Genomic DNA, 27,804 nt, shown 5'->3' with positions numbered 1-27,804 from the left:
CTGTCATGTGTATGCAAAAGTTATTTTAAATAGTAAATGGTACAGTGCCTTTGTGAACAATACAGTGTCAAAAAGAAATGGTTCAAATGGCTCTGAGCACTATGGGACTTAACATCTATGGTCATCAGTCCCCTAGAACTTAGAACTACTTAAACCTAACTAACCTAAGGACAGCACACAACACCCAGCCATCACGAGGCACAGAAAATCCCTGACCCCGCCGGGAATCGAACCCGGGAACCCGGGCGTGGGAAGCGAGAACGCTACCGCACGACCACGAGATGCGGGCTGTGTCAAAAGGATATTTTCTATTTTTCTGGTCATAAATGCATATTTGATCTAACAATACGACATACGACGCATTTAGCCTAGTTACTGTAACCTTATCTTTGTTATAAGTTTCGTAAAAACAAGAAAAGTCTGTAATGCGACAACGCTGCCTTCGCCAGCCAGCATTTTCTTTAATACAGACTGACGAAAATAATGTTCACTCCAAGTCCTCTTCCCGAAAATACTGAGAGCATATTTTACTATATTTGGTGAATTTCCAAACTTCCCTTTTCAAATCGTTCTTTCAGAGGGTTTTAGAGTTGGACTGGTAGAAAATCTAAAGTCAAATAAAACAACAAAAACTCGTGTGTAGAAAAGCAAATATCATGTGAACGAGTCCAGTTACGAATGAAATGTGATTCTTTTACACTGTAGACTATAATCAGAACTGTTAGCACGCCCATAAATCAAACAAGCTGGCTTTTTTATTTAAAACGCTTCCACCAGAAGCTAGTGTTTGGGACAACTGACATGATGAACATCGACTTCAAGTTTGTGACGTCGTGACAACTACCTTTATAATATTATGTCTTTTAATTTATATCGCTGCTTAAGCCTCCAAGTCCCAACAATGTAAAAAATATGTAATTGTATTATTTTTCACATAAATAATTTTTATTATCATAGTAGGCAGCGAATAAAAGAAGAAATTAGCAAAAAATTAATAATCAGTTTTAAAGAGATGGATACACTTTCGAATATAAATGTAATTTTTCCCAGTATTGATGTTTATGATTATAGTAAGCAGCGAATATAAGATAAAACTGACAAAAGTTGAACAATCAGTTGTTTTATGTATGTGTTTCATTTTGGAACCACTGGGACATACAGTTTTCAACCACGCATCATTTCATGGGATATGTTTGAAAGCAATTCCGCATTTTTCCTAGACAAAATTCCACATTTCGAAAATTCCATTAACTCATAACCCCTAAAACAAATTATAGTCCTAAATAGCAAACAAATACGGGCTTAAATTTAATAAATTTTTATCACAACTACATACTGTCCCATTGGTTTCATTTCTATAAAACTGATAAAAGCAGTAATAACAACTCAAATTTACGTTACAATAAATTAGGTATACTGACTTTCACTGTCAATGATCTGATCAGTAAGGCCACTATAAAAAATAGCACGTCAGAATCTCCTGCAGCCACGTAGCACCATCTCCTTACCGAGTGTTGCTAAAGCACTACGTTTATAAAAGCACATTAGTGTACCAGCACATGTCTCTGTCTTCCAATATCACCAGTGATTTCATACAAAAGGCACTGGTACTTAAAAAATGAATAAAATTATGATTTCAGGTAGAAATCACTGGGACTCAAAGGGTTAACATTGCGAGTCAACTATTGCCATCTGTCAGCTAAGGGCTACATTCCGTCGACCCTGTCTACTCTCGCAGTTGCCAACTTTGCCAGCACAGCGCTTCACCAACATGTCTTCTTTTTTTTTTTTTTTAATGACGACGTTCGCCTTAACCATGCATTTTCGTGAAATAAAAGAGAAAACCCTAATATGAAATCTATCTTTTCAGCACGAAAAAGAAAAAAAGATAATTTTATCAATGAACGATAGTGGTCCCTCACAAGGCACTTGTTAGCTCCGCCTCAGCAGATCCAGTTCAAAGCTCGGAACCATGAGGACTAGCTGACGGCTTGTAGATCAGCGATGTCGACTAGTTGTCGACACTCCTCGATGAGTCTGGAGCAGCTTTGCCGCGTATTCGACCGATGACTGCAACGGGTAATTCGTCACTCGAATGCACGACGCTGAACGAATACTGCTGCTAGTTGAGCTGGGAGTATGACACTCTCACTGGTAACCTCTGGGAACGCCGCACTGTGCTACAGAATGCAGCAAACAAGTCAACCACTGGCGGCAGAACACCGCATTGCAGTGTGCTATGCTAGGACCCAGCTGAAGAACTGCCCTGGTGGTTGAACCGCATGTGCCTTGGCTGGTTGCGAAGGCCTGCCCGGGGCTCATGCCGCAACAGTGCCGATACTAATACTCCCTAACGCTGTTTGTGGTTAATAGCACGGAACTATAAAAAAATCATGGCATAGCGACATATACATATACTGATGTGCATTCGCGAATGTATCATTTCTACTCAGGTCATTCAAGTGATTACGATCGCACGACGGCAATTATCAGACTTTGAACGCGGAAGCTGGAGCTGGACACACGGGACATAAATTTCGGAAATCTTTGGGGAATTCGGTATTCCGAGATCCATAGTGTCAACGGTGTGCTGACAGTACCAGATTTCAGGCATGACCTCTCTCAACGGATAATGCAGTGGCCGACAGCTTTCACTTAAGGAGGGTAGGACGTCAAACGGGCCGACTTGGAGCAGGAGAGGCATCACAGGACATTTTAATTTCCAGTGCCTATACTTTTACAAATAAATTCATAGAACTTTGTCAGCATCACCAGGAAGGATTCAGGATTCACACTCATTGCTATGGAAGTTCGAAAACATAACAAAATAAATTTTTTTGCTTGTTAAAATTCATCATTTTTTCACTTACTAAATGGCTGCATTTGTTGCTATAGGTACACTTTTCTTCATAAGTTAGAGATTCTTCGATGAATTTTGCACAGCATACATACCATACTTACAGGTGTATGAAACTTTATTATTAATTCAATTTATGAAAAAACGAATGAGCTGTTATTTTTTAAACTTCATGATTATAAAAAAACACAAATTTTATAGTTATTTACCTCAATTTTTAATAGATTTGGAAAATTCTAGAGTTTCATACACCTTTAAGTATGGTTTGCATGCTGTGCAAAATTCATCGGAGGATCTCTCTTACTTATGAAGAAAAGTACCTACAGCAACAAATGCTGCCATTAATAAGTGAAAAAATGATGAAATTTCACATGTAAAAAAATTATTTCGTTATTATTTTCGAAGTTCCACTGCTAAGAGTATGAATTCTGACTCCTTCCTGGTCATGCTGACAAAGTTTTATGAATTTATTTGTAAAAGTATAGACAGTGGAAATTAAAATGTCCTGTGGTGCCTCTCCTGCTCCAAGTCGGCCCGTTTGACGTCCTACCCCCCTTAACACCGGGAGCAGAGCAGTTTGCGTAGAGTTGTCGATGCTAACAGACAAGCAGCACTGAGTAATATACTCCCAGAAATCAATGTGGCGCGTTAGGAGAGTGGAGAGCATTCCTAGCCGAGAGAAGTCTACAGGTATCAAACGTTGTATTTAATTTGAGGAAGAAATTTCTGAGAATGTACGTTGGAGTATGTAGTATGATAGTGAATTACGTACAGCCGGAAAACCGGAAGAGAACAGAATCCAAGCGTTTTAGATGTGTTGCTACAGAAGAATGTTGAAAATCAGGTGGACTGATAAGGTGAGGAATGCGGAAGTCTCCAGCAGAATCGGCAACGGAAGGGACGTATGGAAAGGGGAAGACAGAGATTCGAATAATAACAACAAATAATTGAGGACGTAGAGCGCAAGTGCTACACTGAGATGAAGAGTTTGGCACAGGAGAGGAATACGTTGTGGTTCCCAGCCAGTCAGAAGACGTGACTCAAAGAAATATGCGTACCTTTCTACATTTCAGAAAGGAAAGGCTATAACACGTTGCCAATAGACATCAGGAAGGAAACTGAAAATCCCCAAATATTCCTAAACAAAGTAAAAGAATGTCTCATTAGCTGCTCTCTATACAATTCATCAAAATATTTGGACTTACGGATGTAAATATGCTTTACTCTAATGTTTTTATTAAAGAGATCGTGACTTTACCAGTGTATATACCGCTGGTCTCCTTAAAGCTACATAAATATTCTGAAGTCCTAGCTTTAACTGACAGAGCATAAAGAAGTTACTTGCCATAAACTGGCTATATTTGACCGATTTAAGGATTCATATGTGATCATCATGACTGTTTTATAACTTACATAATCTTTATATTACATACTAGCTTGTTCAACACATTTTCTAAAATGCGAAGGCAATAATTGAAAAACTATAGGTGATCAAAGTTAGCATGGCTTTGGGGATGCACTAATCGGCCTACAGCTCTACCACAAATGTGAGCTCCCATTCCATTTGTGTTCAAGATTTTAAGAACACAATGAAACTTTGAACACCCAGAAATAAATATACTGATCATCAAAATTACAAATACAATGCAAAGTATGGGATGGAGTAGCAAACACATAGCTCCAAATTTAGGTGAGCATACTACCTTCAGTTTCATCCCTCTGTGACCTATATCCTCGTTTCGTAACATCCATTGCAGTTAGAATTAAAGTTAGCTGTTCGTCATTTATCGAGACAATATCTGGAACTTGTGGCCAAACAAACTTAATATTTGTTTACGGATGCATTTGACGTTATGTGTTACACCTGAATCATTGCCTGAACCACAACAGTTTGCAATTTGAGCATGACTGAAATTTGTTTTTCTTAGTTGTAGACACATTAACAGTTAAAAATGAGCCTACGTCTATTTACCGATGGTTAATTAATGTTTTACTTAGCTCCACATTGTCACTATCATTAACACTGTTTAATAATTTGTATATCAGCTATCCTATGGTAACAATCACCAATGGTGTAAGTGTCTCCGAAACAGAGAAATCATGCACACGATCTCAGAAATCGTAACATAGTGGCAGATATATACGTATGAACAAAAAAAAGATCAGTGGTCTGTTTTGAAATTGATTGAGTAACATACATGATATATTCGTTTGGGAATAAAAACCGCCTTTTCTTGTTTCAATGTATTTTATTTCTTCCAGGCATGTTTCAGCTCTTACTTTAAGGCATCTTCAGTGAAATCTAGAATCATACAGTTTTGTTTCGATATGCTATATTTGTGGATTATAAAACAGTTCACTTTTCATTTTTACGTAACTCATTGATTACTTACAATTATCCGCGTTTTTGGATGGCATCTGAGTCACAAGCTGGAGGTCGCAATATAACTTCACTTACGAAATATAAGCATGTTTTCATGTTACGAACTTTTTTCTTCACAATTCTCGTATTCTTTGCGCTAACTCTGTGGAGCACTGTTAGTCTTCTGTCAGTAGTTGCAGATATTTTACCGAAAAGTGTGATTTAATTTCGTAACTATTGTGTCTTTACTAGTGTGACCCTGTTTGGTCGTGGGTGGGTGGGTGGGTGTGAATAGGTGGGTGGTGGAGGGGATTGGTGTGTCGGTGGTTATTCAGGGCGAGCTACAGAAAGTTGAATATGAATGTAATAGCTGTTATTGAGTAATTGGGTGTTTTGGTGTTCAGCTGATTCGAGTTTTTGTTTTAAATGTCTTCTTGTGGAGGGGTTCATGGTCGAGAGAGTGGAAAGGCGTTGGGTGGTATTATTATTATCATAATAATAATCCTCTGTCGGAGTGTTACTCTATTATTTTACCTAGTAATGCAAGCAGTAATTGTTTGTGATGTGTACTTGATCATGTAACAGGGTTTCTTTTCTGCTTTGGTTTTTGTGTGCAGTAATTCTCTTGCTGGGTTAGGAGGTGTTTTTTATTGTTAATTATAATTATTTTCACGCCTTCTTCTCTAGAGGCTGGTTTGTGATTATGTTCTTTTGGGTCTTCTGCAAATATGTAGTTGTTTGGGCCATACTTCCGGGTTTCCATGTGTTCTTTGTACCCTACGTCAAATGTTCTCTCTGTTTGTCCTATGCAAGTATCGGATAGACCACTCCACATCTGCAGAAGACCCAAGAGAATACAACGACAAACCAGCGTCTAGAAGAGAGGACACGAAAATAATTAGAATCAACAACAAGAACACCTCCTAACCCTGCAAGAAAATTACCACAAGCAAAAAAACCAAAGCAGAAAAGAAAAGTACACACGACGAACAACTCACTGTTTACATTAATAGATAAAATAATAGAGTAATACTCAACTGACTCGTCCATGAACCTCTCCACAAAACATTTCAAAAGAAAATCTCAAATCAGCTGAAACCAAAACTTTCAACCCTTCCTGAACACACACACACACACACACAAAGAGAGAGAGAGAGAGCTGTCAACACTAATACCAGTTTATAAAAATGGTGACAAGTTTGACATTAGGGAGTTTAGATCATTATCATTAGTGTCTGTATTTTAAAAAATAATTGAAAGAATAATGTATGAAGGATTTCTAGACTTCCTAAATAAAAACAAAGTTCTTGTAAAAGCACAGAATGGCTACAGAAAAGGCAATGAACAAAGACTGCTCTCTTCAGTTTCCTAAAACTCTGTTTAAAAAGCTGTTGAGGACAAAGAACTAATTTGTTGGTTGTTTTTGGACCTTTCCAAAGCTTTTGATCTTACAAATCATAATCTACTACTTTTAAAACTATAAAACTGTCGTGTCTGTGATGATTGCTATGAGTGGTTCAAGTCATATTTATCTTATAGGAAACAAAGTGTGCAAATTTTTCGGGATGGTAATGTATACCGTTCTGAATGCAAAAAAGGTTACTTATGGGGTGCCCCAGTGCTCGGTACTGGGCACCTAGTTGTTCTTGGTTTTTTTATTAATGATCTACTACAACAGTTTTCAACAGCTGATGCTGTACTATTTGCTGATGATACCAGCTTGTTTATAAAGGGAAAGAATGATTATGTGTTACAGCAAAAAACTGACAAAACGGTAGAAGAGGCGGAAAAACATTTTAAAGATAACTGTCTAATTGTTAATGAAAAGAAAACTGTATGTATTAATTTCGACGATATAAGGAACAAAAATAGAACCAATGTAACATTTAAATTAGGAAATAACCAAATTCAGCAAAAGAATCACATAATTTTTGTAGAGTTATGGATGGATGAACATCTGAGACGGAAAAAACATGTAGCAATACTTCACAAAAGATTAAGCAAGTGCTGTTACATATCAATAATGCTTAAAGATTATTTCAGTGCTGAAACAGTGCTAAGTGCTTATCACGCCCACATGCAAAGTGTTCTAAGGTATGGCATATTATTCTGGGGAAATAACTCTCTTACAAAGCAGTCTTTTGACCTTCAAAAGAAAGGTGTGAGATTAATGAAGAAAGTTGCTTAGTGACAATCATGTAGAGGTATGTTTAAAGAATTAAAAATCGTGACCCTACCATCTATATTATATTTGAAAGAATAGGCTCCATGAAGAGCCATAGAGAGTTTACAGCTTTGAACAGCGAGATTTACAATTATCAAATAAGGAATAGGGATTTACACAGAAAATCGATATATCAGGACAGTGTAGTTCACAACCAAAAATCCTCTACAGTGCATTGTCAGATAACATAAAAAGAGTACCAAACATTAATACATTAAAAAAGCTATAATCTACTAACAGACAACAGCTTCTACGGTATTAATGAATTTCTGGAATATTGCTTAAATCTGTTAGTTCTGACCCATAATCTCTCTAAACAAAATTCATAATTATCAAAGGATTCCTAGGTAAAACGAAACTCGTTTCACTAATGTACTCATGTATTCTAATTATGTACCTATCTTTTGTGCCATATATGTCGTTATGAAATTCTACATGTTGTTATGCCTATTTAATCAGAATATTGAATACTTTAGTAAAACCGACCACAATTTTTCAGTAACTTTTCAGCAATATGACTATTTTCTCTAAGTATTTGTACAGAATTTTCTTTTCTTATGTCAAATTGAGTAGAAAACTGTTTGTTGCTACAGTCATGAAGATGTGTCAATAAAGAAACATCTAGCCTTGATGAAGTATTACTGGTTATATGTGACTTTATTTTGTATATGAACGTAAATATGTAAAATTTTATACTTTTTTGTACTTTGACGACTCCAACATCATGAATATGATAAACTGGGTGCTAAATAAATAAATAGTATGGATGTGTGTGAGAGAGATAAAGAGAACAGAAATGAACAGACGTCAGTTTTCAGCATATACTTCGTTAGGCTGGCAACATGTACGTAAACAAGTCAAACAGGAATACACGTAAAGTAAACACACAATAGTTTAAATCACAGTTTTCAGTAAAATATGTACAACTAGTGATAGAAGACTAATAGTTCTCCACAGCAAACGCCGCAAAGAATACGAAAATTGTGAAGAAAAAAGTTCGTAACATACAGGCTTATGTTTCGTAAGTGAAGTTACAGGGCGACTTCCAGCAAGTGACCCGATGAGACGGAAAACAGATGGCAGGCAAAAACGTAAAGAAGTGTAAGTAATGATTTAGTTACGTAAAAAAACAAGATGTGAACTGTTTTACGATCTACAAATATCGCATATCGAAACGAAACTGTATCACTCTAGATTCCACTGAAGATTCCTTGAAGTAGCAAGAAACGGCGGTTTTTATTTTCAATACGAATATTTCTGTTTTAATAGATCAGTTGACATCACAGCAGGTGATAAGAGTGCTCCAGCTACCATCTTCGAAGGATGCCATGGGTCAGATGATGGTCATGTGATATGACCGAAACCAGTCACCTTTGTTCTTGTAACATATGTGGTGTGATTAAGACTGAATTTTAAAAACAAAGAATATTTCTGTGCTTGCTGCGGATGATGACCATACGAAAAAACTTGTTATATATGACATAGTTAATAACGCCTATCTCTTTGCAGCTTAAATTATATCTGTGCTTGCAGATTTTAAAACACTTTTCATATATAAGTCGCAACGGGTTCGCTAGTTGTTGCGAAAGAAAACAGATATTACATGGTGCCATATGGCGTATATTGATGGAACTTTACCACCAAACAGTATATACTAAACACCCAGCTACGAGCCAGCAGCAGAGAGCTGTAAAACAAAGTAGTCATGGCGGTCGAAGTATACCTGTTTTACGGTAATCAATCTATTATTGTCTAATCGTAACATGTAGGCTTTCACGGGAAGCAAAAGGGAGGCTTAACCTCCTAGATTATATGGTCTACCGAAGATACATAAGCCTAATGTCCGTTAGTGAGTGCTATTGGATCGCTTACTCAAGAGTTGGCTAGACATATCGCCTCCTTATTACCGCGTATTGGTAAAACTGATTATCACATTAAAAATTCTATGCACTTTATCGAAAAATTGAAGGATATCCTTGTCAGCCCAGGTAATACCCTTGTCAGTTTTGATGTGGTATCCCTGTGAACCTTGGTTCCTGTTGACGAAGCTCTTTCATACATCGCTGAAATGTTTCCCAGTGATATAGTAGCTCTGTTTCGATATTGTCTGTCCACGACTTACTTCCAGTATGATAATGAGTTTTACGAACAAACCGAAGGGGTAGCTATGAGCAGCCCTCTGACTCCAGCTGATGCTAATCTGTACATTGAATTTTTTGAACAGCACGCGTTGCAGTCTGCCAGTAAAAGCTCTGAAGTTGTATCGGTATCTGGATGACACTTTTGTGACATGGAATCACGGTGAAGAGGAATTGTGGGTTTCTTGGCGCACCTAAGCAGTATTAATCCAAAGATAAAATTTACTATCTACATCTACATCCATACTCCGCAAGCCACCTGACGTTGTGTGGCGGAGGGTACCTTGAGTACCTCTGTCGGTTCTCCCTTCTATTCCAGTCTCGTATTGTTCGTGGAAAGAAAGATTGTCGGTATGCTTCTGTGTGAGCTCTAATCTCTCTGATTTTATCCTCATGGTCTCTTCGCGAGATATACGTAGGAGGGAGCAATATACTGCTTGACTCCTCGGTGAAGGTATGTTCTCGAAAGTTCAACAAAAGCCTGTACCGAGCTACTGAGCGTCTCTCCTGCAGAGTCTTCCACTGGAGTTTATCTATCATCTCCGTAACGCTTTCGCGATTACTAAATGATCCTGTAACGAAGCGCGTTGCTCTCCGTTGGATCTTCTCTATCTCTTCTATCAACCCTATCTGGTACGGATCCCACACTGGTGAGCAGTATTCAAGCAGTGGGCGAACAAGCGTACTGTAACCTGCTTCCTTTGTTTTCGGATTGCATTTCCTTAGGATTCTTCCAATGAATCTCAGTCTGCATCTGCTTTACCGACGATCAACTTTATATGATCATTCCATTTTAAATCACTCCTAATGCGTACTCCCAGATAATTTATGGAATTCACTGCTTCCAGTTGCTGACCTGCTATTTTGTAGCTAAATGATAAGGGATCTATCGTTCTATGTATTCGCAGCACATTACACTTGTCTACATTGATATTCAATTGCCATTCCCTGCACCATGCGTCAATTCGCTGCAGATCCTCCTGCATTTCAGTACAATTTTCCATTGTTACAACCTCTCGATATACCATAGCATCATCCGCAAAAAGCCTCAGTGAACTTCCGATGTCATCCACCCCAAGGTCATTTATGTATATTGTGAATAGCAACGGTCCTACGACACTCCCCTGCGGCACACCTGAAATCACTCTTATTCTGGAAGATTTCTCTCCATTGAGAATGACATGCTGCGTTCTGTTATCTAGGAACTCTTCAAGCCAATCACACAATTGGTCTGATAGTCGATATGCTCTTACTTTGTTCATTAAACGACTGTGGGGAACTGTATTGAACGCCTTGCGGAAGTCAAGAAACACGGCATCTACCTGTGAACCCGTGTCTATGGCCCTGTGAGTCTCGTGGACGAATAGCGCGAGCTGGGTTTCACACGACCGTCTTTTTCGAAACCCATGCTGATTCCTACAGAGTAGATTTCTAGTCTCCAGAAAAGTCATTATACTCGAACATAATACGTGTTCCAAAATTCTACAACTGATCGACGTTAGAGATATAGGTCTATAGTTCTGCACATCTGTTCGACGTCCCTTCTTGAAAATGGGGATGACCTGTGCCCTTTTCCAATCCTTTGGAACGCTACGCTCTTCTAGAGACCTACGGTACACCGCTGCAAGAAGGGGGGCAAGTTCCTTCGCGTACTCTGTGTAAAATCGAACTGGTATCCCATCAGGTCCAGCGGCCTTTCCTCTTTTGAGCGATTTTAATTGTTTCTCTATCCCTCTGTCGTCTATTTCGATATCTACCATTTTGTCATCTGTGTGACAATCTAGAGAAGGAACTACAGTGCAGTCTTCCTCTGTGAAACAGCTTTGGAAAAAGACATTTAGTATTTCGGTCTTTAGTCTGTCATCCTCCATTTCAGTACTATGTTGGTCACAGAGTGTTTGGACATTTTGTTTTGATCCACCTACCGCTTTGACATAAAACCAAAATTTCTTAGGATTTTCTGCCAATGGAGAAAGAGAGTAATGGACGACTTAATTTTTTGGATGTTTTAGTAATTAAACGGGCAGATGGGAGTCTAGGGCATAAAGTGTATAGAAAAGATGCGCACACCGACCGTTACCTCCTTAAGGATTCGAAGAGGCGTCATTAAAACATTGGTTGACGAAGCTACTAAGATCTGTGGGCCAGTTTATTTACAAGATGAAATAAATCATTTGTGAACGGCTTTTAAGAAAAACGGATACGCTGACTACGAGATAGATCGAGCAGTGCATCCCAAAAGAAAAGAGTGTGACAACATTCAGCTACAACAACTGTCAGCTGGAAAAGTTTTTCTTCCATTTATTCACAATTTTACGGACCATATTGGAAAAGTTCTGGCCGCGTTTCAAGTTGAAACAATCTTTATACCCACCAAGAAGACTATTGAGGGTTTAAGATCGGCGAAAGACGCTCGACAACCCTTAGAAACTCCTGTGGTGTATAAAATCCCGTGTAGCTGTGGGAAGGTTTATATTGGAATAACGAAAAGGAGTGTCAATACCCGCTTAACCGAACACAAAAGGACTGTCGACTGGGACATACCGATAGTCAGCTTTAGCGGAACATGTTTTTAAGGACGGTGATCATGAAATAAAATTTAGTGAGACGAGCGTGCTAGCCAGGACATCTCATCATTATGCACGCACGTATAAACAAGTTATAGAGATTCAGAAACACCACAATAATTTTGATAGAAAAGAGGAAGGCTTCAAGTTAGGTAAGATATTACAGTCTACTTTGCACCAACGATGTGACAATCGAAAATAATGACGTTAGTCAGAGATAGACTTATAGTCGGCCCCACGTGGGGTATGGTGGCGCCCTCTATGTGCTCTATATAAAAGGAACCTCCACGGCCTGGCAGTCAGTCTTTGACTCACCTCGGAAGATGTTGCCCGCAGTTGGAAACGAAACGTCAGGAAGAAGTTTTACGGATCGAGCAAAGCCTCTCAGCCCGGAAATTTTATTTGTTATTGTCTGTTTGCAGACACTTGCATGTGCAGCCCATTCATAACAATGGGCTTCACCGTTTCCTTTTAGCTCCCCAACGGCGTGCTACAGCGCCGTGGCGCGGGTACTTCAGTGCGTCTCAAGCCTACATCCATGTACCTGCAAACGAGCAAAAATTACTATATTCGAGATAATAATTAAACCTTCATGGCTTCTCTTCGTGCCTTTTTATTCCTGCTCATATTTATGTACAAATTAATGTAGAAACAATTCCCGTAGTTATCAGCGATTCTGAACTGGTACTAGTTGTAATTTTTTGTTAGTATATACTTCACACAACTAGGCAGCGTTATTTCCCGTTGTGCTCCGGCCAGCGAATTTGAGTTACTTGCCTCTGATAGAAATGTGCTTGGCTGAGTTCTAATACCTTTTATAATACCGTGTATAATGAGTTTAGTTTGTGATAGTACCAGAGGCTACGGTAAAGTTATCTCAGTTTGCTGTGGTTGGTATGACGTGTCCTGCAATTGTCTATTTCGGATTTGCTGAAATCCAGTACGTGCGTTTGTCGGTTGTTTGCTTGTCTGATTTGAAGGTCTGACACAGCTTGCTTTCGTTTCGTGACCTTCAACTGAACGCGGTTGACTGAATAACCGCCGTGCATTTTCCTTGTGTTTTACCCGCCTACGTAGCCGAGGTAGACAGTCGGCCTTCAGCCGCACACGTTTTTGTTTACTTGCTTGCGCGCGGTACCGCAAACGTTGATGTGGTTGAGAGCTCTGACTAGATATGGCGTTGTATTACCGCCAGGCGACGGTGAAACTCACGCTTGACGAAATCCATACGCGTCCGAAGGCTTATGAAATCGAACGGTTTTTGAGAGAGGACATCCATGTCGATCCCCACGAGCTGATGGGCATCCATCTGTCTACCATTTCCAGTAGATCTACCTCAAGATGAAGAACGAAGAACGTTGTGTTAGCCTTGTCCGACGTTCCCCCAACGCATACCGCTTTCGCTATGCTGACGGTAGTGTCAGCACGGTAACTGTGGACTACGCGGGTATGGGGGTGCGTACGGTGCGTATATTCGGATTGCCGTTTGAAGTCCCGGCAGCGCTCGTCACTGACGCGTTACGGCCGAATGACGCGGTCTTAAGCTACATGGAAGACAATTGGAACACCTTTGAGTATCACGTTCTCAATTGTGTCCATCAAACTCCCCAAACACGTGCCGTCGTACGTGTTCATCAGCGGTTACCGATTCATCATTATTTCTGGCGGACAACCGCGGACTTGTTCCAGCTTTGGACAGGAAGGCCTCGTCCTATCAAACTGCCTACAGCACCGCCTCGTCCAGGTGCCAAGTGCGGAACCAGTACACGCAGCGGTGCCGACCGCGTTACCGCTTATGAACGTGAAAGCGGTGCGGCCGTTGTGCACAGACGCCGCGTGTATGAGTTTGCCTTACGCGAACGTGAGCGCAGGCGCCGATGACGTTGTGACGGCGGCGCTGCACGAAGAGACGCCCTTGAGGGACACGGTGATAGCTACCACCACAACCGTCGTCGTACCAGAGGCATCGGTCCTAGACGTCGGCCTCAAGGCCGAAGGTGCTGACACCAGCCCTTCGATGGGGATGGACACGCGGTCCCGGAAACAACGGCCGCCTCTCGACGAAAGAAAGGGTGGAGACAGGGGCCAAGCTGCCGAAATCATCTCTGACTTTTCCGTTGCCAACAGACTTTACTAATACCGCCTCAAGGAAGGCATCTGTCCTGCGGACAGGACGGCGGCCTCGCCTACTCCAGACGACACCATGACCGACGCTCCTCAGGATAAAGACCAGGCGGTGGAGCCAATTGCCCACCCCTTCCCCACCTGGTGACTGGGCTGTTAAATGAAGGCAGAGGATACACCAGACATCCTTCATGCACCTGCGCCACATGGGACTGACGCCCCACATGGGGGGGGGGGAGGGGGAGAGTCTGACACTCACAGAAGGGCCACATTAAATATGCCTGCCGTGAGGCTGGGTAACCAAGCGGCCCCATTACCACCAAGGGGCCGCCATTTGCACCTTCATACCCAGTCTTAAGACGTCCTAATCCTACCGTGTGGACCGAGCGAGGTGGTGCAGTGGTTAGCACACTGGACTCGCATTCGGGAGGACGACGGTTCAATCCCGTCTCCAGCCATCCTGATTTAGGTTTTCCGTGATTTCCCTAAATCGTTTCAGGCAAATGCCGGGATGGTTCCTTTGAAAGGGCACGGCCGATTTCCTTCCCCATCCTTCCCTAACCCGAGCTTGCGCTCCGTCTCTAATGACCTCGTTGTTGACGGGACGTTAAACACTAACTTCCTCCTCCTCCTCCTACCGTGTGGTACAGACAACATCGACAGCATACACTCTCATCAAAACACGCATGTTCCATGACATGCTGTGGGCGCCAGACCTGGATATCACCCTCTTTCAAGAAGTCCACCTGTAGCTGCAGTTCGACCTTTGCGTGTCACAGCCTTTAGCATTCCATCTAGCAAAAGTACCAGTGGAACCGCCTTCCTCTTACATGACAACATTGAGGTATCAGGCATCACGTATCTGCCATCTTCATGAGGCCTTGCCATTACAGTGGGGTCAGTCCATCCGTATTGTCAATGTATACGCCCCTTCCAGGACATATCGCCACCCACGATGAATTCGACGAAATTGCATGGGAATACGGAGAACTACGTCATAGGTGGTGATTTTAAAAGCGTCCTGGATCCCGCAGACCAAATGGTGCACTACTCTACCTGCCTGGCACTACAGGCACTCGTGTGGAATCTGGCGTTGCAAAACACATCGCGTCTCCTTTACAGAGAACAATGTGGTTATGCATACTTCACCTACCACTCCGCCAGCCTCCTCGACCAGATATATATCTCCTGAAGACTATGAGCCACAACTATGGAGTGGAACTGTGGCCGACAGCCTTCACCGACCATTTGGCATACATCTGTTCAGTCACACTACCCTGACAACTCACATGCCGAAGCATTGGTCAATTGATACTGAACAATTCCCATCTGTATGAAGACACATGTCGGTGGGTGATTTCTGTTACATGGGACCGCTGCCTCCAGACTCAGCATGCACATCCTTCCACTTTACACTGGTGGCTCGACTGCACCAAGCTGGCTCTCCAATGCATGCTCATGGGATATGCCCATGACAGCTCATGCTGGCGTCGGGCGATGTCGGAATTTTATCACACACGACGGAAGTAATGACACAGCTGTCGTCACGAGATGTGCAGACATCAGTTAACTATCCCAAAGCTCGCCTAATCTGTCTCACCACAAAACAGCTTGACCGAGCCCGACTCCAGGCGAGAGTGCAGAATATCATCCACAGAAAAATGGCGTTGGGTATCATGTCATCCGAGAGAGACGCCACCGCAAGCACCTACCTTATAACACCAGTAGAGACATTAGCAGGTGGGCACATTGACACGCAGTGTGCCATCGCTTCAGCATTTGTCCAGCATTCCACTACGTTTTATGCCAGTGACCCATGGACTGTTCACAATTACGAAGGCATCCCGTGCGATTTCCCTGTCCCCAGAGTAGTGGCTCATGATGACCCCCCCTACTGAAGGCTTAACAGTGCCCTTGGCACGCGGCGCCCCAAATAAATAACTGTGACCGAACGGCTTACTGAACGAATTCTACCGCGCCTTCCATTCCCTGAAGGGTGCTCAGTGGTTTCAGATGTTTCAAGACCTCCGCCACGAACATTTTACCATCCCCACAGATTTTCTTGACGGCATCATGATACTGGTTCCAAAACTGAGCGGTTCACACTGCCGTTACTACTATAGCCCTCTTACACTCCTGAATGCGGGTTACAAACCTTTCGCCTGTATCCCTTGCAAATATCTTCAGGCCACAATCAGACACAGGATCCATCCTGACCAAACATGTTTAAGCGGCGACAATAACGTCCACAGGGCACTTGGCGCCTACCGCGATGTCACGGCGCTGGCGGCGGCCTGCTGCCTCTGTGGCACACTTGTCGCTGTCGATTCTGGCTGACTCTGAGCACTAGGGGACTTAACATCTGTGGTCATCAGTCCCCTAGAACTTGGAACTACTTAAACCTAACTAACCTAAGGACATCACACACATCCATGCCCGAGGCAGGATTCGAACCTGCGACGGTAGCAGTCGCGCGGTTCTAGACTGAGGCGCCTAGAACCGCTCGGCAACTGAGGCCGGCCACCCAACAATCCACCGGACCAGTGTGTGGCGGTCCACCCAAACTCCATACCTCCCCACATACGCCCATTCCTAGTCGTTCATGGTGGCGAATGGCAAATTAGATTCACATCAGCGCCACCATTTCATCCATCTTACGGACGACCCGTTGTGCTCGCACTGTGCAGTCGTCGATTTGGATGCACACCACTTTCAAAGTGTTGTGACGGGCAGCTGTTGGCATCTTATGCAATGTATGCTGGTGCTCCTGTTGCAGCGTCGGCTGGAGTCTATCACGTTGGACAACCTCCTATGCTCAGATACTGTTTACTTTCTCACCGCCAGAACTGGCTGAAGGGCGTGGTGCTGTATTACGTTTTGGAAGCCGCGCCCGAATGCGTTCTCGACTTGTGGTTTCACCTGACGAGGACTCACGATGCATTCCGACACTATGCGTTCTACGACTAGCGAATTATTTAGGCGCATTATACGGGGATCCCCGTGCCCACTGGGGCATTAGAAGGCACACTTGAAGATGACTCACGGAACACGATTGATCCTCCGAGGAAACGGTTTAGAGGGAGTCCACCTCCATTAATTTGCGCGAAGATGACTCGGAGGCTTCTGATGGTGGTAGTAGGATCTGATGAAAAAATGAAAAATAAAGATAAATAAATAAATAAATATGTTCAAATAAAGATCTCTTGATCCTGTAAGAGCCCATTGCTTCCTCGGCTCCAGGAGATGGCCAGGCATCGGAAGGTGACCTCTGCCCTCTTTGCCCCAAACCTCCCCTCGGGCTTCTATAAAAAAAAAAAAAAAAAAAAAGGACGTTAATGTCGGCGCTGGCTCTCGACACTGCCTTACGCTGCTTCGAATGATAATGGTGGCTGAAATTTTTTTAAAGCAAGAGGAGGATGTAACGCCGGAAATGCATATCCTCCTATTTCCATCTATTGTACTATAAATTTGTTTTCCTTATTTTTGTTACCTGAATATATGACATTTCTGTGTCTTTACATATTGTAATTGTTTTACTATTTGTATATATATATATATATATATATATATATATATATATATATATATATATATATATATATATATATATATATGCATTTATGTCGATGTATAATTGGTTTGTTTCGTAAATATTATTTGTATTTTTACGCTGGGTCTTGCCTAGGGAAAACTGCTATCGAACGATTACATCGATAGGTCGTGTGAAGAATCAAAGTGTGTAGGATCTTTGGTAGTGTTAACTCTGCCTCGTGGAGCGCGGGCAGAGCAGAGGGGGTCTGGCTGGGGTGGTGCAGTGGAGCAGGTGTTTTGTGTGAAGCTCCCGCGAGTTGCCGCGCTTTCGGGGTTTGGCAGCATGTAATTGCACTCGACTTGCGATGATAGTTTCTGACATGGTGTCGCGGACGGGAAGCATTAGCTGGCGCACATCAAGAGCCCGTTTCGTCTGGTGACCGTGTCGAGAAGAAGGCGCGCCAACATCCAGCTTCTGCAACAGCAACGGCCGACAATGAGTGACTGTCGCCACCTCCTCGATCGACGGCTTCAATCAACCAACAAGGAAGACTGGAAGCACGTAAAGTTTTAGAACTGTATGGCAGACCTCAGCTTTTCAAACTGTTCCATTTTCGTAACTATAATTACAGCAACTTAGCATGAACATTTGTTGCTCATTGTCCCAACTGCATTACCAAGCAGGGTCCCTTCCTTTTCCGAAATGAACTCGAGTGTCGCTGAAATTCAGACGCCAGCATTAAAGTAAAAGCATTCGATTTCACTGCTTTAATTTCAAAGTTCAGTTAAGGTATTCATAGCTGGCTACAATATTTAGATTACACAAGCACAAATTAAGAGAGCGAGTTTTGTTTGCATATTTTAGCTTACCTGTGACTCCAGCTCAGCTTGGTACGTACTAAATTTTACTATTGTTAATTGTTCAGGATCATTTAATTCAAGTTCAAAGTTAAATCTCTTATTTCTAAATTGCGTAGATTCAAGTAGCTTTTGAAATGATTGTTGAGGTAGTCCAAGACTAACCGTATTTTACTGAATTTCGATGTGCTTCAGAAAGAAAGCTCACTATTAACTTGAGTCACTAAATTAACTTTCGATTTTTGGGTTTTATTAATTCTTTTGCTAAATTAAGTCAGAGTGTAGCGAAATTTATTACTTCTGACAAACTTTCAGTTTTCACACTACACGTGTCAACCTTCAGTTGCCACGCTTCTAGAGCTAATTATATGTGTAATAACCTTTCTTTTTCAGTTACAATAGTAATTGTCCATAGGACTGGCGACCGTAATTTCCCCCAAATCTCAAATATCTAATTACCGCTAGTTAATTGTTAACGTAACGGCCACACATTTACTTTCTTTATTAACTTTACCCCTTTTCAAAATTAATTTCCACCAGTTTCATTTGCATTTTTCCTTTCATTTAGATGTAACCCTTTCCTCCCTCTTTACCGACAGATTAACTTAGGTGACGATTGCTTTTCCCAAATTTCCATTAGGTACACGCGGTTTAATTTTTCACTGTCATTAAGGTCGATAAGTGAGGGGAGGTTACAAGGAGACGTGGTGGCGTAAAGTTCCTGAATAGGCTACATATCTGCAAGGCAAGGGGCCAGCGTGCGCAGAGGAGGATCACCCTTTTCTACATGAGGTTGATCCCACCTCATGCGATTGCCAGCCAACAATGGCATACGACATTTACATTTTTCCCTTCTGTTTCCATTTGTTTACTGTCAACTCCAGTAAGTGGACGAGTCTGCATTACCCCAGTACCTGTACTAGTACTGTTTATGTGGATGGTACACTGTGATGCCTTTTTGACCAGGTCTCGAGGAGAGAAAGTGGATTACCAGGTAAAAATATAGAGTGCTATTTAGAAAAGTCATACTGCTTCTCATACCTTCGTAACTAACCGTTTTACTGGGCGAAAATACACTCCTCTGTCGGTGCAATGGTGTGTTCTTTCGCTTTGCTCCAGGAAGAGACCGAGTGGATACTACTTTTATTATTCTCTTTCTTCTTCTTCTTCTTCTTCTTCATGTCCCTACAGCCCTTGATTGGCCTTGGCCTGCTCTAGGACATCATTGCATTCGTCCCTGTCCAACGATTTGCGCCTTCTTCCTCTGACACGAATGATCTTTAGATCTTCTTTTGTGTCATCTAAGTATTGAACTCATTGTCTTCCCTTTGTCTCACTGGGTTTTGTAGCATGGGTTCTCATGTTGTGTGCGAAAAAAACGGCCGACTCGTTTCAGGCGATCTGTTTTAATGAACTTTATGATTTCAAGATATTTATATAATCTGTGAAGTTCAAAATTATGTCGTCTACGCCACGCACCACCTACATTAATCGTTCCATAGATTCTACATAACCCCTTTCTGCTAGCTCTTCACATGTTGTGTCACTGTACAGTATTCTGAGCTACATGTTAATACCTCACATATTACAGTTTTATACAACTGACATTTTGTTCCATTGGACAAATTTCTGAACATAATTTGTGACGCCAGCCTGCTTTGTTTCCATACTAATATTGTTCTGTGGTGTTACCATTGTTCCTAGACATACAAATTCGCTAACGGATCCTATTTGTACTTGGTCAATTTCTAGCGCTGTATTTAGTTCTGGTCTTATTATTCACATTTTTTTTTTAATTGGAACCATACTGCTGAGGTCATCGGTCCATAGGCTTACACACTACTTAATTTAAAGTAAACCAGCTTGCACTAAGAATAACAAACACACACACACACACACACACACACACACACACACTCGAGGGAAGACTCGAACCTCCGACAGGAGAAGCTGCGCAAAATGTGCCAAAGCGCGGCACATGTATTTGGTTTTACTGGCGTTCACTTCCAGTCCCATCTCTATTGTTGCTGCCACCAGTGCTCTATGTGTTTCTCTATCAGCTAGTTCTGTTCTTGCAACGATATCCACTTCATCTGCATATACCGAACAAGGTGGCGCAATGGTTAGCACACTGGACTCGCATTCGGGAGAACGACGTTTCAAACCCGCGTCGGGCCATTCTGATTTAGGTTTTCCGTGATTTCCCTAAATCGCTTCCGGCGAATGCCGGGATGATTCCTTTGAAAGGGCACGGCTGATTTCCTTCGGTATCCTTCCCTAATCCGATGTGACCAATGACCTCGCTGTTTGGTCACGTCCCTCAAATCAAGCAACCACCCATCTGCATGAGCCAGACCCTGTACCTTTATATTGTGTATTGTGCCTCTTGTGTTGATGTCAGCTGGCCTCATCACTTTCTCTAGTGCTATATTAAAAAGCATACATGATAGTGCATCCCCTTGCTTCAGCCTGCAATTAGTTCAAAAAAATGTTGAAATGTGTGTAAAATCTTATGGGACTTAACTGCTAAGGTCATCAGTCCCTAAGCTTACACACTACTTAACCTAAATTATCCTAAGGACAAACACACACACCCATGCCCGAGGGAGGACTCGAACCTCCGCCGGGACCAGCCTGCAATTAGTTCCAGAACATGTTACATCTCCTTGTGTCTTTACTTTACATACTAGTTTTCCCATAGTCAAACTTACAGGATGACAATTATTGAACTGCACTCCTGGAAATTGAAATAAGAACACCGTGAATTCATTGTCCCAGGAAGGGGAAACTTTATTGACACATTCCTGGGGTCAGATACATCACATGATCACACTGACAGAACCACAGGCACATAGACACAGGCAACAGAGCATGCACAATGTCGGCACTAGTACAGTGTATATCCACCTTTCGCAGCAATGCCGGCCGAAGTGGCCGTGCGGTTAAAGGCACTGCAGTCTGGAACCGCAAGACCTCTACGGTCGCAGGTTCGAATCCTGCCTCGGGCATGGATGTTTGTGATGTCCTTAGGTTAGTTAGGTTTAACTAGTTCTAAGTTCTAGGGGACTAATGACCTCAGCAGTTGAGTCCCATAGTGCTCAGAGCCATTTGAACCATTTTTTTTTCGCAGCAATGCAGGCTGCTATTCTCCCATGGAGACGATCGTAGAGATGCTGGATGTAGTCCTGTGGAACGGCTTGCCATGCCATTTCCACCTGGCGCCTCAGTTGGACCAGCGTTCGTGCTGGACGTGCAGACCGCTTGAGACGACGCTTCATCCAGTCCCAAACATGCTCAATGGGGGACAGATCCGGAGATCTTGCTGGCCAGGGTAGTTGACTTACACCTTCTAGAGCACGTTGGGTGGCACGGGATACATGCGGACGTGCATTGTCCTGTTGGAACAGCAAGTTCCCTTGCCGGTCTAGGAATGGTAGAACGATGGGTTCGATGACGGTTTGGATGTACCGTGCACTATTCAGTGTCCCCTCGACGATCACCAGTGGTGTACGGCCAGTGTAGGCTATCGCTCCCCACACCATGATGCCGGGTGTTGGCCCTGTGTGCCTCGGTCGTATGCAGTCCTGATTGTGGCGCTCACCTGCACGGCGCCAAACACGCATACGATCATCATTGGCACCAAGGCAGAAGCGACTCTCATCGCTGAAGACGACACGTCTCCATTCGTCCCTCCATTCACGCCTGTCGCGACACCACTGAAGGCGGGCTGCACGATGTTGGGGCGTGAGCGGAAGACGGCCTAATGGTGTGCGGGACCGTAGCCCAGCTTCATGGAGACGGTTGCGAATGGTCCTCGCCGATACCCCAGGAGCAACAGTGTCCCTAATTTGCTGGGAATTGGCGGTGCGGTCCCCTACGGCACTGCGTAGGATCCTACGGTCTTGGCGTGCATCCGTGCGTCGCTGCGATCCGGTCCCAGGTCGACGGGCACGTGCACCTTCCGCCGACCACTGGCGACAACATCGATGTACTGTGGAGACCTCACGCCCCACGTGTTGAGCAATTCGGCGGTACGTCCACCCGGCCTCCCGCGTGCCCACTATACGCCCTCGCTCAAAGTCCGTCAACTGCACATACGGTTCACGTCCACGCTGTCGCGGCATGCTACCAGTGTTAAAGACTGCGATGGAGCTCCGTATGCCACGGCAAACTGGCTGACACTGACGGCGGCGGTGCACAAATGCTGCGCAGCTAGCGCCATTCGACGGCCAACACCGCGGTTCCTGGTGTGTCCGCTGTGCCGTGCGTGTGATCATTGCTTGTACAGCCCTCTCGCAGTGTCCGGAGCAAGTATGGTGGGTCTGATACACCGGTGTCAATGTGTTCTTTTTTCCATTTCCAGGAGTGTATATGAAACAAAATCGTCATAACTTCTGAGGGGTTTGCGTTACGACGTTCGAACTGAATGGTTGTCAGCGGAGTATGATGGGAATCAGTATGCGCTGTATGTTTTGGTTTAGCAACGAAGACCACTTTCATTTGTATGGGATCGTCAGTAAGCTAAATTGGTGGCTTTGGGGGACTGAGAATCCGCTTTTTGCTATCGAGACGTCTCTACACCCTCAACAGGTGACTGTGTGGTGTGTAATGTAATCGGTGCGATATTCCTTGATGCCGTGCGACTGCTACGGTCGCAGGTTCGAATCCTGCCTAGGGCATGGATGTGTGTGATGTCCTTAGGTTAGTTAGTTTTAAGTAGTTCTAAGTTCTAGGGGACTAATGACCACAGCAGTTGAGTCCCATAGTGCTCAGAGCCATTTGAACCATTTGATATTCCTTGATGGCACAGTGACTATCGAATGATACGTGAAGGTTTTGGAAGCTGATTTCATCCCCATTCTCCAAAGTGACCCTGATTTCGACAAGATGTGGTTCATGCAAGAGGAAGCACGACCCCATCGAAGCAGGAGGGTATTTGATGTCATGGAGGAGCACTCTGGCGACCGCATACAGGCTCTGGGGCACCGAGAGGGCATTGGCGTGGAGCTCGATTGGCCGCCATATTCTCCGGATCTGACCACGTGCGACTCCTTTCTGCGGGGCTGTATTAAAAACAAAGTTATGAACAGCCATTCAGGAGGTCATCGACAACATCGTTTTTCCGACAGATCGTGCAGAATTTCGCTATTCGTCTGCGCCACATCATCGGCAATGATGGCAAGCATATCGAACATGTAATCTAAATCCCAATATCTGTAGTGACGTTTACATTTTGAATAAAACGTGTGCACGTCATAGTTTGTAAGTAATTTACGTTTTTTCATATAGTTCAATAATTGTCACTCTGTCCGCCCCTGGTAGCTGAGTGGTCAGCGCGACGGAATGTCATACCTAACGGCCCGGTTTCGATTCCCGGCTGGGTCGGAGATTTTCTCCGCTCAGGGACTGGGTGTTGTGTTGTCCTAATCATCATCATTTCATCCCCATCGACACGCAAGTCGCTAAAGAGGCGTCAACTCGAAAGACTTGCATCAGGCGAACGGTCTACCCGACGGGAAGCCTTAGCCGCACAGCATTTTCAATTTATTGTCACCCTGTGTGAGGCATATTAACTGTTGTGGTATACTATAACACATTTTATTTATTCTCGAATCAGGAACATACAAATTTACAGTAGTACAGTAGCCATACACATCAATATATATATACAATTGTATTTATATTACACGTGCCCACTACTTTGCAACCTCCAAGGTACTTCGAGTGGCTTGCAGGAGATCAATCTTCGTGCAGGATGTAAGGCACAAAAGGCACTGGAGCATGTGGCTTGTGGTTTGTTCTTGTCCACAATCACAGGACGTATCTTCTGTTATGAAGCCCCATCTCTTCAGGTTGTCTCTGGATCGTCCAAATCCTGATCGTAATCTGTTTAAAGATTTCCACACCAGCCAGCTCTCGTTGTGTCCAGATGGTAGTTCTTCAGCTTCTGGCGTTTGCAGGTGAGGCGTCGACTTCTTCCATAACTCCAGCCTTGCCTTCTCTGGTGAAATGGTGAGCTTCTCGGATGTTCTCAGGTAGCTCTTTCGCGATCTCAGCCGTTGCTATGGTGGATTATGTCCGTGCAGTGGATGGGCACTGTCCTGTTCCACTTTCAGTCTCTCCTTGTTGGCAGCCACTGTTCTGCGTATCCATGGTGGCGCTATTCCCGCCAGGGAGTAGAGCTTATCAGTTGGGGTAGGTCTTAAGCAACCCGTGATCAACCTGCAGGTTTTGTTGAGAGCAATGTCTGCTGTCTGGCATGAGATGACCTGTACCAGACTGGAGAAGCATATTCAGCAGCAGAAAAGCACAGTGCCATTGCAGAACAGCGAATAGTTTGTGGATGTGATCCCCACCGTGTCCCCGCTAGTTTGCGAATTAGGTTGTTTCGAGCGGAGATTTTCATTTTGGTGTTCTTGCAGTGAGTTTTGAATGTCAAAGTTCTATCGAGAGTGACTCCCAAGTATTTAGGTGCGTAACATAAAATGTTAGTTCACTTTATTATAATGTAGATAAAAAGAATCGCGTAACTTTGTACAATCCTTTTCCGCTGGAATGTCATAAGTATTTAAAACTGTCGCTGAACATTAAAGTATCACCTAACGCAGATAAAATGCAAATACCTCACTCAGAATACATTTAACAGTAACTTTCGGGTAGAGTCCTGCCTAATACAGATCACACAGCTGGTCTACTAGAAGGCGATGCTGTGGTCTTAGTCGATGATAGCGGTCCTAGGCCCGGCCGTAAGCAGGAGAGAGGCTGCGGCGGCGCAGCGGAACGTTTCTGGGGATGGCTACGCCGGTGTTGCACATTCGCCGACGCGGCTTGCAGCAGCTATCAAGGAAAGGGTGGTTTCACTGACGCCCTATAATCCATCTCCTGAGGCGTTTTCTGTCGATTCTGAGAGGCGGTGTGCCTGAAATGATTTCCTGGCCACTCATAAGAAAACCGCATATTTCAACGCTGTGCGTCGCAGTTCCGACCTCCATCGCAGAGGCGTCAAAGGAAAGGGTGTAATGTGGGTAAGCCGGGGTGTGAAGACCTTACCATCACGTGACACTCCACGCTGACGTTAGGCAGGATTGTGGTGAAATTTGGTGCCAGGGGGCATTATTAACCACCTTATACGTCACATGAACTTCTAAGCTTCTGGCCTTTCTTTCTCATGTGTCGACAAGTTGCTATTGGAAGAATGGTCGAGCCCATATCATTGTACACGAAGGTCGTAGGCACCTTACAGCCAAATTTCAAACTTAGGTTGTGTTCCAAAAATGAACAGCATAGAGACAGAAGTGATGACACTTACTGCAGGACCTGACCATGATTTTGCAGGACAATGTTCAAGCGCGTACAGTGAAAGCTGTTACTGTTTTGTTTCACTGATGGGGCTGCTAAGTGCTATACCACCTACTGCGCTCCCCTGACTTAAGCCCTCGTGAGTTCAACTCGGTTTCTAAACAGAAGGAAACCTTCACGGCATTTGTTTCAGAACTGCTACAAATTCGTCGGGCAATAGACCGCGTCGCTCGAACTGCCAACACAACAGGCACTGCTAAGAGTATTCTACGACTTCCAAATTCAAATGGCTCTGAGCACTATGGGACTTAACTTCTAAGGTCATCAGTCCCCTAGAACTTAGAACGAATTAAACCTAACTAACCTAAGGACACCACACACATCCATGCACGAGGCAGGATTCGAACCTGCGACCGTAGCGGTCGCGCGGTTCCAGACTGTAGCGCCTAGAACCGCTCGGCCAACCCGGCCGGCTACAACTTCCACATCGCTGGCAACGGGTTATACATAATGCTTGTTACTACTTTGAAGGTCAGTAAAACTTTGTCCGCAGCTCGTGGTCGTGAGGTAGAGTTCTCGCTTCCCGCGCCCGGGTTCCCGGGTTCGATTCCCGGCGGGGTCTGGGATTTTCTCTGCCTCGTGATGACTGGGTGTTCTGTGATGTCCTTAGGTTAGTTAGGTTTAAGTAGTTCTAAGTTCTAGGATACTGATGACCATAGACGTTACGTCCCATAGTGCTCAGAGTCAAGAGCCAGTAAAACTTTGAAAGACGTATTTATTTTGTAGGAGCTGTAAATAAATAGTTGCCACTATTAAGGTTCCAACCCTCGTAAGTGCCGTAAATTCAACTAAATACCTAGGAATCACTATTACGAACAACTTAAATTGGAAAGAACACGTACAGAATGTTGTGGGGAAGACTGACCAAAGACTGCCTTCCATTAGCAGAACACTTAGAAAATGTAACAGATCTACTAAAGAAGTGCCTACACTACTCTTGTCCGTCCTCTTTTAGAGTACTACTGCACGGTGTGGGACCCTCACCAGAAAAGAGTACTACTGCACCAGAAAGGATTAACTAAGTACATCGAGAACTTCAAAGAAGAGCAGCACGTTTTGTGTTGTGGAAATATAGGGGAGAGAGTGTCACTGACATGATACAGGATGTGGGGTGGACATCATTAAAACAAGTCGTTTTTCGTTGCGACGGAATCGTCTCACGATATTTCAATCGCCAACTTTCGCGTAAATACTCGTATTTGTTGACGCCGACCTACATAGGGAGAAACGATCATCAAAATACAATAACGGAAATCAGAGCTCGTACAGAAAGATATAAGTGTTCATTTTTTCGAGATTGAAATAATAGAGGATTACTGTGATTTGCAGAGTATCGATGTAGATGTACACCACATGGATGGTCGTATGCAGATATGCCGCAATCCAGGCTGCCGGGCGCTCGAAACATGCAGCGCGCCACGGACGCTGGCCGGTGAAGACAGTAGTCTGCTATGGGTTCCGAGAGAACGTGTGGTAATAACAGTACGATTGATCCTTTCTGCCATTACATGTCTCGAACGTCGACCCATCTTACTGCACTGATTGCATACAACAGACGGGCACGTAGGTGCAGGGGGTAGTCAAAAATATGGAAACACCAAAAACATTACACATTACCATGCCTAAGGACGGTGTGTAGTGGCAAGTTCACGTAAAGATCTTGGAGGTGGGAGGCAATCAAGCACACTTCTCTCCAACGTAGACCACAGAGGTTCAATAATATTGCAATATGGTGACTGTACTACCCAAGGCAAATGCAACAACTCATCCTTGTGTTTACAATC

At 43.6% G+C, this 27,804-nt stretch overlaps 1 protein-coding gene and 1 non-coding gene across 2 annotated transcripts in view; both read left to right on the top strand.

Annotated features, from left to right (window-relative positions):
• LOC126195350 (uncharacterized) overlaps nt 1-27,804 on the top strand; it is a 633,865-nt gene that overhangs the window by 464,258 nt on the left and 141,803 nt on the right. The gene's annotated exons all lie outside the window — the stretch shown is intronic.
• Trnaa-cgc (transfer RNA alanine (anticodon CGC)) lies at nt 14,658-14,730 on the top strand. Its single transcript has one exon. It is a non-coding gene; the product is annotated as a tRNA-Ala (tRNA).

This window comes from Schistocerca nitens, chromosome 7 (genome assembly GCF_023898315.1).
Source record: "Schistocerca nitens isolate TAMUIC-IGC-003100 chromosome 7, iqSchNite1.1, whole genome shotgun sequence".
NCBI lineage: Eukaryota > Metazoa > Arthropoda > Insecta > Orthoptera > Acrididae > Schistocerca > Schistocerca nitens.
Note: the sequence above shows the minus strand (reverse complement) of the source record. Positions and strands in the feature narration are given on the sequence as shown.